Here is a 15,708-nt window from a genome sequence, read left to right on the forward strand (position 1 = left end):
GCACAAAGGCTGGCAGGAGCTCTCAGGGGCTAAGAACGGAGCTGGATGGAGCCTCTGGGGTCACTGAGCTGTCCCCTTGCCCCCCACCCCGTCACTTTATGTAAAAGGAAATTATGGCCAGAATGGAGAAGTGATGTAACCAAAGGCTCCGTGGTCCACAAGACTACCCAGAGGGTTTCCCATCCCTCGTCGGGATGGTGCTGCCCCTTTTCAGCCAGAAGTCTGCCCTGGGGCCTCACCCCGGGGAGAGCTGGAGCCTAAGCCCTGAACCACAGAGGTGGATGGTGAAGATTCAGCGCTGGCACAGAGGGAAGTCCAGACCTGCAGGCCGGGTCCCGGGCTCAGTGCTATCACTGACAACCTGTAGGACCCGAGGCACGTCCCTCCTCTTCTCTGGACCTCAGTTTCCCGTGCATATAGTAAGGAAGTTGAACACAGTGATTCCCATAATCCTCTTCACTTCTGACCTTCAGGAACCATCTGACCGGCCTGGCCCTGCTGCCCCTACCTCCCAAGCGACAACCCTTTCCATCACAGGGCAGAGGAGCTGGTACCTCTGGCAGACGAAAGGTTCTGGACACCTGAGACATTAAATAGCTCTGATCTGAAGCGAGGAGAAGAGAGGGTACTAATGCAGTTAAAGCAATACACTTTGATTTTCAACCTCCTGCACTAGGCTGGGCTGGGGCGTCCCAGAAAGCATCTGGGAAAGGCGGATCCTGGGGTCACGGCCTGGGGGGTTCAGGAAGCTCTTTTGCCTGAGGGTTCTGGGCCTGAAGTCTTGGGAGGGGCTTCTACACTGGAAGCAACAGTGTGTGAATTCCACACTCCTCCCATTAGAGGTGGGTCTCTGCATCCATTCCCTTGCCTCTGGAGCCCATCATTCATTCATCTACCATGCGCCAAAGCCTTGCTTCCTTTTGAAATCAGAGCCTATGAAGTCCGAAAATCAGCAAAGGGTCACAGCATCCACACATACCCCCTCACGGGCAGTCCTCCTGACCCTCCTTCCTCAGGATCCCAGGAAAATAGGGCTGTGGGCACTGGGAAAACACGACCTCAGAGCTCCCCAAGAAACTGAGTGCATTAACAGGCCGCTCTGACTGTCAGAAGGTCCCTCCTCCTTGTTACAGGGCACCGTTTTCCATTAGAGGTCATCGATCCTGACCACTTTCTGTAATGTGTAGAAAAAGGGTAAGAAAAAACCCTTTCACTGTGAAGTTAAATATGCATGATCCCTGAGTACACAACAGAGCTTGTGCAACTGCCCATCTGGGCTGGTGTGGCTTGGAATCCTGGAATTGTTTTAGGGCTGGAAGGAGCTCAGAGATCATCTTGTTCAAACTCCTTGTTTTACTGATGGGAAAACTGAGACCCAGAGAGGGACTGACTCACCCACAGTCGCACAGGATGGGTTCCTGGGTCTGATGACCACCTCTGGCGCTCTGAGGGGCGCCACAGCTGAGATCCAGAACCCACCCAGCCTCTCAATCGCGGACTCTGGAGTCAAAAACACCCGGTTTAAATCCTGGCTCTATCGCATCCTGGCTGTGGGACTTTGGGCAACTGACTTAACCTCTTAACCTCTCTGGGCATTTCTTCATGTGTAAAATGGAGAGTTTATATCCACTCCTCGAGGTGGTTTGCGCTGATTAAATTAGTTCAGCAAATATTAAGCACTCACTGAATACCAGGCCTGTTCCAAGCGCTAAGGCATACAGCAGTGGACTTGACGGTAATGGATGTAAAGCACAATGAAAGTGCTCAGAGAGGGCTGGTCCCAGTTCTGTCATCCCGCACACGTGGCTTCCCAGTTGAGGCGTTACAAGCTCTGATGCTGGGGAGACATGGTGGAGGGTTGCGGGAGCTGTGGAAAACAGGGCAGGAAGATCTCCCCCTTCCAAGGGTCCACTGCCTGCGGGGTTCTGAACCACGTGCAAGAAATGGGGTGAGGGGGTACCTTTCAGGAATGTCTGGGGCCTCTCTCATTCCTTCCTCCCTCCTCACCACTCAGCAGCCTGTCCTGAGCAAAGCACCCAGAGGAGTCCCCTCCTTCAGCCTAGAAGGCAGCTGGTCTCAGAGCCAGACTGTGCCTGGAGGATAGAGTCGAGCCTTTGGCACACCCGTGGTGCCCAGGTCCCTTCCCTTCTGTGGGCATAGCACTTCGTGAGGTGCAGACCAATTTCACAGCCAGGTCGTCCCGTGCAGGAGGCGGGGAGAGCAGCTGCTCTCTCTTAGCCTTTGGCATTAAGTCCAGCCCCAGGAGATGCAGGAACTGTGCTAAGCACCTTATCTGTATTATTACTATGTGGACCCTGCATCCCACCCTACTGCTCACAGAGGAGGGGCCTGACACCCAGAGAGGCAGAGCGCTAGCCCAGGGTCACACAGTCAGCCAGACCAAGGGGGGCTCATCAGATGACCAAACCTGGTGTTGTTTACCCACCGTGCCCACTGCCTTCCAGATGCGGACGCAGCAAGAAAGAGGACGTGGGGGCCTGAGGTTGGCCACACAGTGGATTTGAGTCGAGCCAGGACCAGTGCTGGGTCTCCTGACTCTGAATCCACGGTGCTTTCCGCTGCCCCACATCTGTGGGCAATTAGAAGTCTCATCTCTTCTTCCCACAGAGGAGGGAGGGCTGCCCGATCACCACTGAAGGGAGGGGACTCACCAGATGGTCTCCTTCCTCACTCAGGACCAAGTCAGGGCCCGGGTGGACCTGGGAGCAGGTCAGGCCTGAAGCTAATCTTTCTGCTGGAGAAAGTGCTGGAGCCAGGAGCAGGCTCTGTGGGAGGATGGAGACTCTCCGCTCTGACCAGGGGGGCTCCCTGGGAGCAAGGGGGTTAAGTCTTTGGTTTCAGGTAGACCTCGGCCTAAATACCAACTCTACCAACTAACTGTGTGACCCTGGGAAAGTCACTTAGCTTCTCTGAGCCTTGTTTTTCTTGTCTTCAAAACAGGGGTAAGACAATAGCCAGGACATGGAAGCAACCTAAGTGTCCATCAACAGATGAATGGATAAAGAAGATGTGGCACATATATACAATGGAATATTACTCAGCCATAAAAAGAAACGAAATTGAGCTATTTGTAGTGAGGTGGATGGACCTAGAGTCCGTCATACAGAGTGAAGTAAGTCAGAAAGAAAAAACAAATACCGTATGCTAACACATGTATATGGACTTGAGGACACGAGAAGGGGAAAGGGTAAGCTTGGACGAAGTGAGAGAGTGGCATGGACATACATACACTACCAAATGTAAAATAGATAGCTAGTGGGAAGCAGCTGCATTGCACAGGGAGATCAGCTCTGTGCTTTCTGACCACCTAGAGGGGTGGGATAGGGAGGGTAGGAGGGAGATGCCAGAGGGAGGGGATATGGGGATATATGTATACGTATAGCTGATTCACTTTGTTATACAGCAGAAACTAACACACCATTGTAAAGCAATTATACTCCAATAAAGATGTTAAAAAACAAAACAAAACAAAACAAAACAGGGGTAAGAATAATACCTATTCCAAAAAGCTGTTGTGGGGGATTATAAGGCGTACGAGGTTCCAGGCTCTGTGCCCAGCACAGGGTAAGCACTCCGTGATGGTGACCAACATGGTCTGCATGTCCCCAAGGGCTGTGGATTCAGGGCCCTGATGCTTGGAGGCAGGGGAGGACTGCCTGATTTCAGAAGATCTCGTTAGAGGCCTCTGTGCACTTTGGGATCACAGAGGCAGGGGCACTACCCCCCTTGACATATAGGAAAATGTCTGGGGGACGGACACACATAAGGTTCTGGAAAGGCACCTGAAGGAAGACAAGAGGCCTGGGTTCTGGGCTCACCCTTGGGAACACAAGGTCTTCAGTCAGTCCCTCCTCCCCTTCACGGCCACATTTTCTCAGCCCCACTGGCCTCCTGGGAACACTGGGGCCAGAACACTAGATGGGGAAGCCTGGGGCCCAAGCGATCTCTGATGTGTAAACAGAACACAAACAGAAAGAGAGGGTCAAGCAACAAGGCTCCAGGATGATGGGCGTAGTAAGCTCTTGGAAGACTAGAAAAACGTGGGAAGGCTGCCTGGAGGGGGTAGAATAGGGAGGGTCCTTGAAGGAAAAGGGAAAGTGGTAAGGAAGGGCATGCCCACTGGCAGGATCCTGAAGATTCCTTCCGGGAATTCTGGGATCTGACCGTCAGGAACACAAAGCCCAAGTCTGGCGTGATGGGGCAGGGAGGCTACTATCTCCCTGAGCTCTGCCACCTACTAGCAGAGCGGTGTGGTACAGTTTTGTGGCTGCTGTGAGCCTCAGTTTCCTCACTCGTAAATTGGGTATAAAATCAGTCCCTGCCCCTGGATTTGCTGGTGAGCGTTACATGAGATCATGCTTATAACACACTCCACATGGCCCTGGCATGCAGTAAGGGTCCATCAGTAGCAGCCGCTATTAAGAGTTTGGGCTTTCTATAGGCACCTTCTACCAGGGAGACTCACAGAAGGAATCAGATTCATATTTAAGAAGGAGGGAGACAGTGAGGAGGCCTGAGCAGCTGCCTGGGACCAGAGGAAAGGGCCCAGCAGCCAACCCCCTTCTTCACAGAGGGGCCCCCAGATCTGACTGCTAGATTGCAAACCCCCGGCCCAGGCTGCACAACTGTGACTGTTAGGAAGGGCCTGCCCTGGCCCCCTCGCCTTCGCACTTTCCCAGCCGCTGGGGGTTTGGAAGGACATCTTAGGAATCTGGAAAATTTGCAAATCCATTTAAATCCTGAGAGGTTGCCTGGCGGCCGACTGGCTTAGAGCCAGACAGATTCTTAGGGACAAGGCTTGGGCCCAGGGACAGAGGCAGTGGATCTGAGGTCCCCGTTCCCTGCTAGGTCCTCTTGCCATGTACCCTGCTGGCCATCTCTCAATTCCCCTCTCACACCCCTCCCAGCTCTCCCCGCCACCCCCCCACAGGCGGTGCTTTGCTTTGGAGGACACCCCCGCCCCCCTGCTTGGCACCCAGAAACCTCTGAGATTTGTTTGATGCGGGCAGGGGGCACTGACCCCAGAAGCAGCCTGAGCAGGAGAGAGCTGGCTCCTCCAGCCCTGATGTCGCCAACAGCCTCCTGGCCTCCTCCCATCTGGTTTGGTTAAAAATATTTTCCATTTTTTGACCTACCCAAGAAGGCGCAGTCTGGGACAGGGGGACAGGACAAGGGGCTGGGGTTCCCTCCTCTTCCCAGCACTTACCTTGCTGCTGATGCCTTCTGAAGTATGGGCAAGGTCCCAGGCTCTGGGCTGTCACCCCCTCCAGGAAGACCTCCTCACTGCCTACCCTCTCCTGTTATCAGAAAGACTTTGCTGGACCTGAAATTGGGCAGCAGCAGGGTAGGAGGGCAGTGAGGACCTTTGCAGGCTCCCAGAGCCTCAGGAGAATGGCGGGAGTGAGGGGCTACGGGGGTGAGGAGTGGCCTCACTCCCAAAGCATCCCTCTGGAGGAGCAGGGCTGCCAGGAGGGGCCGCCCTGGATCTGTCTGTCTGTATCGTTCGGCACAGGCTGCTGCCGGGTGCCGCTGGTCAGAGGGGCCCGGGCGCTCTCCTAGTCCCTCCTTCTCTCCGGCTCCAGACTGGGCGGGCAGGGACTGCGGGCTGCTGGCAGCCCCAGGAGCTCACACCACCGTGGGCTTCCCTGCCCCCCCTACTTTGGGGGAAAGGCTGCAGGGCGGCCTCTGATTGGCTCAGCTGGGAGAAGGGGGCTGGGGGCGGGGAGGGTGGACGCGTGCGTCTGTTTTCAATTTTAGTTCCCCCTCCCTCTTTCTTTTCCCCCAAGTTTCTTGTTTTTCTTCCTCTTTTCCCTCTGCTTGCTCCCTCCCGTAGCCTGCTCACTCAGGATGTGAGGAGATGTTTAGAAATTCCGCAGCCCACGCCAGCCAGCCTCTGAGTCACTTTTATTAAAGAGTGGCCTGGCCCCACTCACCTGATGCCTGTCTCGGGTGGCAGACTCCCCTTGCCGTGGCACCTGGGGCTGGGTCCCTTCTCTGTGCCTTAGCTTTCCCATCTGTAAAAGGAGCTCTGATAACCTATCCGGTTGATTCCATCGACATTCATTCCTTAAACAAGCTTGTTGAGCACCTACTACGTGCCAGACGCTGTGCTGGGTGTTGGGATGCAGTAGTAAGTTACAGTCCCTGACCTCAGGGTACCTAGGCTAGTGGGAGAGACAGTGCCCAGGGAGGGCAGGGGGGCTGAGAGTGCATTCAGAGGGGCACTCGCAGAGGCTTAAGGGAATCAGAAAGGGCTTCTGAGAAAAGGTGACTTGGAAGAGAGAGAAAGCCCTTCTGAGGTTATCAGTCACTTCTCATAAGAAGAAATCAAGGTCCAGGGGTGAATTAGCACAGAGAGAGAAAGAGACATGCCCAAAGTCATCCAGCAAACTTCAGATTTCCAGACATCTTCCTCCATCATCTCAAAATCCCTGGACTACCAAGAAAGAATTATTTCCTCACCGTATAGACAAGGAACCGAAGCCCAGAGGAGTGAGATGAGCTTCGCAAACTCACACAGCTATGGCGGAGCTAAAGCAGAACCAGGCCTCATGAGTCACATGGTGGAACAGATACAGGTGATCGGACCCCAGCGGAAGACCCACACTGCAGTGTCAACCGGCCCTCCTGTCCCACCTTCTTCTTGGGTTATCCCTTCCCCATCTCTCATTCATTTTCGAGTGCCTGTTGCGTTCCGTTTCCATCCTCTGCACTAAGGTCTGCCAAGGTTCCTCTGGGAGCCCCTGGGCTTCTCACCCCCTCACTTCTTCAACCGTCATTTCCTCGGATCAGAACGTGTCTCTAGTCACAGACTCCTGACCAAGGGCATCATTTTAAAAGGACATAGAGTTGGGTTGTGTCACCCTGCCGCCATTACTGTACACATGGGGAATCGGAGTCCCAGAGAGGGGAAGAAAAGTGTTCCAGGTCACACAGGTAGAGCCTGACTCTGCCCAGAGCTCCTTCCATCCTGCCCTCTGTCTACACCCTTTTCCTCCTGGGCCTCACCCCAGGTTCCTGTTCATGGGTGGAAGGAGGTTGGGATTTCATGCCAACCACAGTAACCTATCTTGCACTCATTTCTTGGTCTTGTCCCAGTGGGGACTGCCCAGCGGAGCATCTGGCTGGACCACACAGAGGGAGAAGGGTTCTCAGACGAGCTCCAGGCAATGTGGTGGGGGCCGTGAGAGCCTCCCAAGAGAGGGGGCCTGGTCCAGCTTGGTGGCAATGGAGTCACAGGGGAATACGGGGGACTCCAAAGACCACGGGGTCAGGCCTTCCTGCCCAAAGATTCCATCAGTCTTTACAACTTCCCTCCAGGCATTTGCCTTGGCCATTCACCTCTAAAGCCTTGGCCCAACTTCTCGGACCAGGTCAGTGGGGGAGAACAAGGAGGCATTTCAACTCCCAGTACCCAAAATAGATAGTCTGGGAGTCAGGAGACCCAGCTGTGCACTTCTTGTGTGGCCTTGGGTAGTTACCATGGCCTAGCTGAGCCTCAGTTTCCCCATCTGTTCATAACACGGGTGGACTCTCTGTGCTGGAGGGCCCTTGGGATGCTTTGTCTGCAAGTGTCTTAGAGTTGGACTCTAGCTAGGGAGAGGAGGCTGGTGGACCCCAGGGCAAGGGGACAGCTGGGGGCCAGAGATGCAGCACAGAGGGGAGGGGGCGGCCGCTGGTGGCTCCCCTGGGAAGCTGGCGGCTGCCGGTTTCCGGCCAGCCCAGGCATCCGGTTGGCCCATCTGGAATCACTTAGCCCCTACCACCATTAACCCTTGGCAGGCACCAGGACTGTTATGCCTCCTCATAGCTGAGATGGGGTTGGGGGATGCAGAACCACATGGAACACCACAGGGCACTCACTGAGGGCTGGACAGTTGAGGAAGAAGGGTCATGATTGACAGGGCAGGCTCTGGAGCCGGAGACAGAGCTGGTTTCAAATCCCGGCTTCTGCAGTTCCAAGCTACATGATCTCGGGCAAGGCACTTAAACTTCTCAGCCTCGGTTTCCTCCTCTGAAAAATGAAGATAATTCAAGGAATGACTCGAAAGACTGCTGTGATTTGTAATGCACGCCTCAAGGGCTAAGTACAGTGCCTGAAGTGTTCTTGAAATAGTGTGTCTCCCTCATTCCAGCTGCAGCCCACCACTGTGTACCCCTAGGCTGAGCTCTCCGCTTTCTGGGCCTCAGTTTCCCCCGTGTACTCTGAAGGAGTGGGCAGTGGGCAGTGCAGTGCCGTCACGCCGGGGTGGTCAGCGTGGCCCCCAGCCCCACTGGAGACAGGATGAGCCACGAGCAGCCTCCCACCTGCCCAGATGCTGGGAGCCTGGTCCAGCCTCCGACAATCCTGTCTTGGGAGAGGCTAGGTTGAGAGTGGGTGGGCGGAGCGTGGAGCGTGGGGAGCACTGCCTGAGGTGAAGTGGAATGGGGTACAGAGGGAGAGAGGAGCCGCAGGCCTTGGGGTTCAGCACGTCCCCTCCCCACTGCACAGTGTCATGCTCGGGGATTAAGAACCTGGGCTCTGATATGGGTAGTTCCAATCCAACTCTGCCACTTCCTAGCTGTGTGACCCTAGACGAATTACATGATCTGAGCTCAAAGAGCCTCAGTGTTTTGAGCTGTAAAATGGGGCTGTTGAGAGGCCTGAATAACACCTGCACCGAAGGTGTTTTGTTCCAGGACTAGGGCAGAGTGAGAAAGCTCCACAGAAGGTGCCTGATTCTCAGGTGTCGCTGGGAGCTGCTGCCGCAGAAGTCCACCATCAGGGGTGGAGGGAAGCTGGTCCCACCGCTGCTTGTACAGTCAGGAGGCCTGAGGCCCAGTGATGGGAAGTGACTGTGATATGAGACCAGGACGGACACCCAGGTTCCGGTCTAGACTCTCAGGCCCATGTTCTTCTCTGAAGGAGGGAACTGGGCTGAACTGAACCCCCTCCTCAGCCCCCCAACCCACGCTGCTTAGAGCCGGAAGCCAGAGCTCTCCGTGGGGCGGGGGAGGGGGCCCGGAAAGGGCGCCTGAGTGGGAGAATTCCCAGTAGGCCAGCTCAGTGCTCACTCAGGCAGCACCAGCAGCCACCACATCTGGCTCTCCCACGCTCCCGGCGCCGCCCCCCCCCAGGCTCCCCCGGCCTGGGGTGAGGATGCAGCACACATGTTGCAGGCATTGGCACAGTCATCTTGGATGTCAGGGCCTGAGGAGTCCTAAGAGCGACAGGCATGGAAACTGAGGCCCAGAGAGCAGAGAGGACTCGCCTGAGGTTAGCAGAGACAGAAGGGGCCTGGAATGCAGGACTCCTGACCCCCGGCACCGTGTCTTTCCTCCCTGCACACCCTGAGCTGGTAGGTCCCTGTACCTACAGGTGGGGGAGTGAAAAGAGGCCACAGTGGAAACTGCCCCTTCCCCTCCTGGACACTCAGCACAGTGGCTGGCTGGTGGGGCAGAGGGACCGGTGGCGGCTTCAGGCCACATTCCCAACCTAGATTCCTAGAACCGCTTATGCTGGCCCAGGCTGTCACCACCAAGGCCTAACAAGGGCTTCAAGACCCTGCCCGCCTCAGCCTCTCCCCAGCCTCCAGCTGGCCTTGGTCTCAGTGCCCCAGGGAACAAGAGTGTGTCCTTCTGGTGCACAGATGGCTCAAGGATCATCAGAACCCCAGGGCCCTCAGAGGCCACATATCTCCCCCTCACTGGCTAAACTGGGCCTCAGAGAAGGCCAGAACCCTCTTGAGGGGACACAGCGGGTCTGGAATGGGGCCCCTGACTCCCAGGCCCTTCTGTTTCTCCCACTGCTTATCCATGCAATTCAAGTTAACTGAACACCTGCCATGTGCCCTGCCCTCATAGAGCTCATAAGCAAACACCAAGGAAACCACAAATTAATAATATAAAAATTGTGACAAATGTGCTAGAAGAGTCAGAATAACAGGCTGGGGAGGTGGGGCTCTTGTTTAGGTGGATCAAGGCTCCTCTGGGGAAGACATATTTCAACTGAGATCTGAGGTTAAGAGGCCACCTACAATGCAGGGGCAGGAACAGTGTTCTGGACAGAAGGAACAGCATGCGCAAAAGCTTGGAGGCCGGAAAGAGCCTGGTGTGTTTGAACAGGAAGGAAAGAATGGTTGAGGCACAGAGAGGAGACGTGGTGGGGAATAGGCTGGAGAGGCAGTAAGGGGCCTTGTGGGCCCGACAGGAGTCTGGCTTTTGTCCTGAGGGTCAGGAGGGGCCAGTGTGGGATTTTAAACAGGGCACCGATGAGATCATGGTGGTACGCTGTGGAGGACTGGCTAACAGGGGCAAGAGGCGAGGCAAGGCAGGGGGCTAGTAGGGAGGCTACGGTAGTCGACTGTGGGCTGACCGCCCCCACCCTGACTCTCTCCATCCCAGAGGCTGCGGGAATGCGTTCAACTGGGAGTTGGGATTTCTGGGCCATGCTTGACCACTGACTCACAGTGTGACCTTCCTGTCCCGGCCTCTGTATCTCCTCTGGACAATGGGTCAGACACAGTGCTCCTTCAGATGTGCACATTCTGCCCCTGGGTCTCTGGCTCTAACGTCCTTTCCGCTCCCTAAGTGGCTGTGTACTGAGGGACTGCCCCCCGCAGGCCACGCCTCTGTTTCTTCACTGGGAGGGGGAGGGGAATCAGCACATCTTGCGTCAAGATTGAGACTAGGCAGCCAGTGAGCCTTCCAGTAGTACCTCAAAGGGACAGCAGGTGGCGCCCCAGCCTCTGAAGGGGGCAGGAGGAGGAGAGGACCGTAATGGGAGGGGAGAGGGGAGGGGGGAGGGGCTCCCAGCAGCTCCAGCACTCACCCGTGAGCCTCACAGCTGCCCCCTGAAGGTGGGCAGAGATCACCATCCTCACTTCCACCTCAGGAACAGCTCAGAGAGGGAGAGTTCCTTGCCCAAGGTCACAGAGTGAGGTCGAAGCCTGGCTGGGAATGGGGGGGCAGTCTAGGTAAGCCTAATGCTGGCCGTGGTGCCCACCAGCTTCTCGTAAGCAAATCACTTCCAACAGGAAGCTAAGCCCAGAGCCTCTTTCTTTCAGGGCCATAAACCTGATTTAAAAACCAAGTTATCACCAAGATCTTTATGAGGCCATCGTCTCTGAGCCCCACCCCAGAAGGCCCTGGTTGGGTGTGTGAGAGCAGCCCAGAGGGAGGACTTCCAGAGGGAAGAGGGGCCCACCCGGGGAGCCAGAGAGAAGGAGGGCTCCAATAAACGCCGCTCCCAGAGATAAGGGGCTGTCAGAGAGGAAGAGGCTGCAACACGGTCGAGGAAGGGCTTCTCCACCCACACTTGGTCACAGCGCCACAGCTGGACGGCTGTCCAAAGCAACAAGTCCCCAGTGGGCACCTGGGGACACTGAGGCCCAGGGAGGCAAGGACTCAAGGTCACATGGCGAGTCAGAGGCCAAGGTGGGGGAAGACCTGCGATTTCAGACGCCTAGCTTGAAATTTTTAAACAAGGTTACAGTGTCCTCAGAGGTGTCACATGAGGGGTAGTTCAGGTCTCTGACTGAGGGGTCCATCTAAAGGTGAGGGTGAGGGGGGAGCTGAGGCTCTTTTGCCTGAGGAAGCTAAAGGAGGAAGAGGAATCAGGTATTTGTTTAAGAAAAACCCTGGGGTGAGGGGAGAGGCACATCCAGGCTCACTATCCTTCCAGGTGGCTCAGCTGGAGAGGAAAGAAAAACTTCCATACAGGCCACTCACCTGCTGTGTGGCCTCAGGCAGGTAACTTCACTTCTCTGAGCTCTAGCAGCTTCACCTGCAAAACAGGGATAACAATGACCCGACCTCACCTGGCTGAGGATGAAATGAGATTAACACATGCAAACAACTTGGCATGATGCCTGGCACTTAGTAAATGCTCAATAAATAATGGTGCTCTTGTTATTATTTCAGCACAGGTAAAAGGGCAAACCCTGCAATCTCAGAGTGATGCAGTGAAAGGGCGCCGAGCTGGACATCAGAAGACCTGGGTCTGATTCCAGTACAGAACTGACCTGCTGTGGGAACTTGGAAAAAAATCCTTTCTTTCTTGAGGCTTCTGGCCCTCAGTTTCCCTACCTGTAAAATGAGTGGGTTGACTCTCTAAGGGTCTTGTATGATCAGGATGCTACGAAATGTATGATGGCCTTGCACTCCTACACTACATGGACCAGGCGTGCCGTTTGGAGGATAAGCAGGGCTGGCTGAGGACCCCTTGGGCGCTCTGGCTGGGCGCGAGAAAGGCCAGTGGGGTCAGGACACCTAGCTTCTGTGCCCAGCTCTGTGCCTCTGTGACCTTGGCCAGGCACCTAGACCTCTCTGTGCTTCCTGCTTCCTTTCCTCATCCAGCAAATGGGGCCAGTTTGTCCCACCTTTCCCAGTACCCAAGGCTCAGGAAACAGCAGGCCCAAGGAGGGGTGGGGGTGGGTGGAGGCCGGCCCCAGGAGGTGTCTGTGGAGCGGCAGGCGCCTCCTGCCTCCACCCTGGGAGAGGACAGCACTGAGGGTACCACGGAGCAGCTGGGATGGGCCCCCAGGCCTTAGGCCTCCCTAACTCTGCTCTCTCCCTGGCTAGGGAAAGAGTCCCTGCTTTGCCTGGAAAGTCCCCCATCCCTCAGCCACCACCCAAGCTCTGGACACTGTCTTCATCACTCCTGGACCCCTGCCCAGCTTCCTTGCAGCTTTCAGGCTTCCCACCTCTCCTCTGGCTCATCCTCCACACACCAGCCACAGCCCCCTTCCCACCACGCAAAACCCTTGATAACAACCTCCCATACCCCTCATCAGGTCTGTCCTGCCAGGCCTTGCTCTGTCTCTCTCCACACTCCTCTCCTGCCCCCGTCTTGTGCGCCCCCCATCACTAAACTCCAAATTGGTCTTTCAGTTCTGGAGGACCACGTGTCCCCTCCAGCCTCAACCCCTCTGTTCACACTGTCCCTCTGCCCACAGTGTCCCTCCCTGCTCCCCAGGGCCTTGATTCATATGTCACTTCCTCTTGCAAGACTCCCATGTCTCCTCCCTTTGGGAAAACTCTCCGGATTCCTGGCCCTCACCGAGATGTAATTTTGCCCCATTTGTGATCATTTGATTCGTACCTGCTTCTCCCCCTTCCCCTTCTGTAAGCACCCCAAGTGCAGAGCCTCGCTCAGTACCTGACACAGGGTCAGCACAAAGGAGGAATGTTAATACACATTTGTCAAACATATGAACACATGAACAAATGAATTCCTATACCTAGTCCCAAACTGTAAGCCTTCCATCTAGGTCTGATGTAGCATATTCTTGGAATTAGGGGGCACCTAGAGGGCACCAACTTTCTCACTCCCTGGGATAGGCATCCTTTCAGCAGCATCCCTGACTGGGGACCTCCAGCAGTCACCTGCATACCTTCTGTGATGGTGAGCTCACTCTCTCTTTCACGACCGCCCTCTAGAGAGCACTTCACTATGGGTGGGTTGGAATCCATTTCTGTGCCTGCAGCTTTCTCTCTCAGGTCTTAGGTCTGCCCTGTCCCCCGCCCCAAACTCAGACCTTCAAGTCACTCTCCAGGTCCTTTCTTCCTCCATTCTGAGCAGTCCTGGTTACATCAACTCAGAGAGTAGAGCCCAGTTCTCTTGGGTCTCTCCTCCCTTCTCTGTATACTTCCCAGTTTCTCACTGACCCCTTGAAAAATTGGGTCCTGGGCAGAGCCCAGCACTCCAGAGGACTTGCTGAGCAAACTTTCACCAACACATCCACTTCCTGACCTTCCCTGCTAAGGCAGTCATGAGCTCATCCACGTCAGCCACAACCCAGGCAGCCCTCTTTCCCCCCTCCCATGAACAACCTTCATTTTGCTGCATAAACTCGGACATAACCCCTTTCCTTTCGGGGCCTCACTACTTCCATCTGTGCAATGAAAAGAGTTCCTCCAAGCAGGAAGGGGCACCCTCGGCATAATGTCCCTCACTCTGCTATAGTAGCTATGAGAGCTGCAGAAGAACAAGATTCTGACCAAGACCAGCTTCATGGGTGAGTCAGCTGTGCAGTCACACAGGGCCCAGTGTTTAGAAGGGCCCCATGCTTGGTTGAATGCTCTACCGTTGCCATCTTGAAATTTATAATAATTTTTGAAGGGAGCTCACGTTGTCATTTTGCATTGGGCCCTGTAAATCGTGTCCTGATCCTGACACATCTGTCTAGCCCTGAGATGATGCTGACCTGCCCTAGCCAAGGTGGTGACCCAAGGGACGGACAGCTTAAATAGATAAGACCCTGATTCTGCCCAACTTCTGGGGGCCACATGTCCCTGAACATTTAGGGGGCTCCCAGGAAACGCTGGAGGATCAAATCCCATAGGGGGCTTCTGTGCAGCTCCTTGGCCCTGAACCTCCTGTGGGGAGGGAACGCATCTCCCACAGGCCTTCTGATCCAAAGCCCTGTCCTTCATGAATCCTTCCCCAAATCCCTCTACTATGCTCGCCACTCCCGGTTCACTGATGGTCTCTCAACTATTTAACACCCCCCAACCCCAGTAGCTGTGAAATGTTTGGCAGTCTTTAATTGGGCAAGGTGCGGGGAGATGCATGATACATTTAAAATACAAGAGTGCCCCAACGATAATAGATAGATCAGGGCTTTCGGATAAGCCAGCTATTAAAAAGACATCTTTGAATCAAATGAAACACTTTGAATATGAACTGGGTATTAGATAATACCCAGGACTTTGTGTTAATTTTTTTGGAATTTTATTTATTTTTTTATAGAACAGTTTCTTATTAGTTATCTGTTTTATACCTATTAGTGTATACATGTCAATCCCAATCTTCCAATTCATCACACCAACACCAACACCACTTTCCCCCCTTGGTGTCCATACATCTGTTCTCTACTTCCGTGTCTCTATTTCTGCCCTGCAAACCGGTTCATCTGTACCATTTTTCTAGGTTCCACATATATGCGTTAATATACGATATTTGCTTTTCTCTTTCTGACTTAACTTCACTCCATATGACAGTCTCTAGATCCAGGAATCTGTGTTAATTTTGTTAGGTGTGATAATGGCATATTATGTAAGAAAATGTCCATGTGTTTTAGAGATGCATGCTGAAGTAAGTAGGGGTAAAATGACATGACGTTTAAAATTTCCTTTTAAATACTTTAGCAAAAAAAAGGGAAGCGAGCCAGTGAAATAAGTGTGGCAAAATCTTGATAACGGTTGAAACTGGTGATGGGTATATAGTGATTCACTCTACAATTCTACTTTTGTGTATGTTTGAAACGTCTCATTAAAATAAAGGTGGGAGTGAGGGCGCGGGTAGGGGGGTTGCCAAGAGAATTGTGAGAAGTTCGCTAGAATGTCTCTAAAAGAATGTCGCTACGCCACCTCTCTAAGAACTTTCTCTAGAGAGCGAACTCAGGTGAACTCCCCAATTGTTTGCAGACTCGTGTATGTGCATATGTGCATTTTCCCCCCCGGGAAAAAACATCCACAGCTTTCATGAGACACTCAGAGGGGTCGTGACCCCTCCTCTCCCCCCTGCCCCCGCAAAAGATTAAGGACCCGCTACCTTAAAGACGGGAACCCGGTTTGAAGTCAGCGTTTCCTCCCCTTCACCTCCAACTGGTCCCTGCGGACTGCGCCACAGGCCCGGTGTGGCTGCGTGACGCTGGCCTGGCGCCCCTGAACCCCACGGATCCCTTCTCTCCACCTGTAAAAGGG

General features: G+C 54.4%; 1 protein-coding gene and 1 long non-coding RNA gene across 3 annotated transcripts in view; both read right to left on the reverse strand.

Annotated features, from left to right (window-relative positions):
* The window catches only part of PDGFRB (platelet derived growth factor receptor beta), a 38,529-nt gene extending 32,890 nt beyond the window's left edge, over window positions 1-5,639 (reverse strand). Inside the window, exon 1 of one of the 2 annotated variants that reach the window (XM_033853416.2) lies at window positions 5,228-5,639. The gene's annotated coding sequence lies outside the window, so the exon portion shown is untranslated. The remainder of the gene's footprint in view (window positions 1-5,227) is intronic. The other variant, XM_073802685.1, reaches the window with a different exon arrangement.
* A 313-nt stretch (window positions 5,640-5,952) lies between these two features.
* Window positions 5,953-15,686, reverse strand: LOC141278340 (uncharacterized). Its single transcript, XR_012330907.1, has 4 exons — window positions 15,557-15,686; window positions 11,731-11,785; window positions 7,885-8,035; window positions 5,953-6,035 (listed from the first exon to the last, which is right to left on the reverse strand). It is a non-coding gene; the product is annotated as an uncharacterized lncRNA (long non-coding RNA).
* Between the last annotated feature and the right edge of the window lie 22 nt (window positions 15,687-15,708).

This window comes from Tursiops truncatus, chromosome 3, assembly GCF_011762595.2.
Source record: "Tursiops truncatus isolate mTurTru1 chromosome 3, mTurTru1.mat.Y, whole genome shotgun sequence".
NCBI lineage: Eukaryota > Metazoa > Chordata > Mammalia > Artiodactyla > Delphinidae > Tursiops > Tursiops truncatus.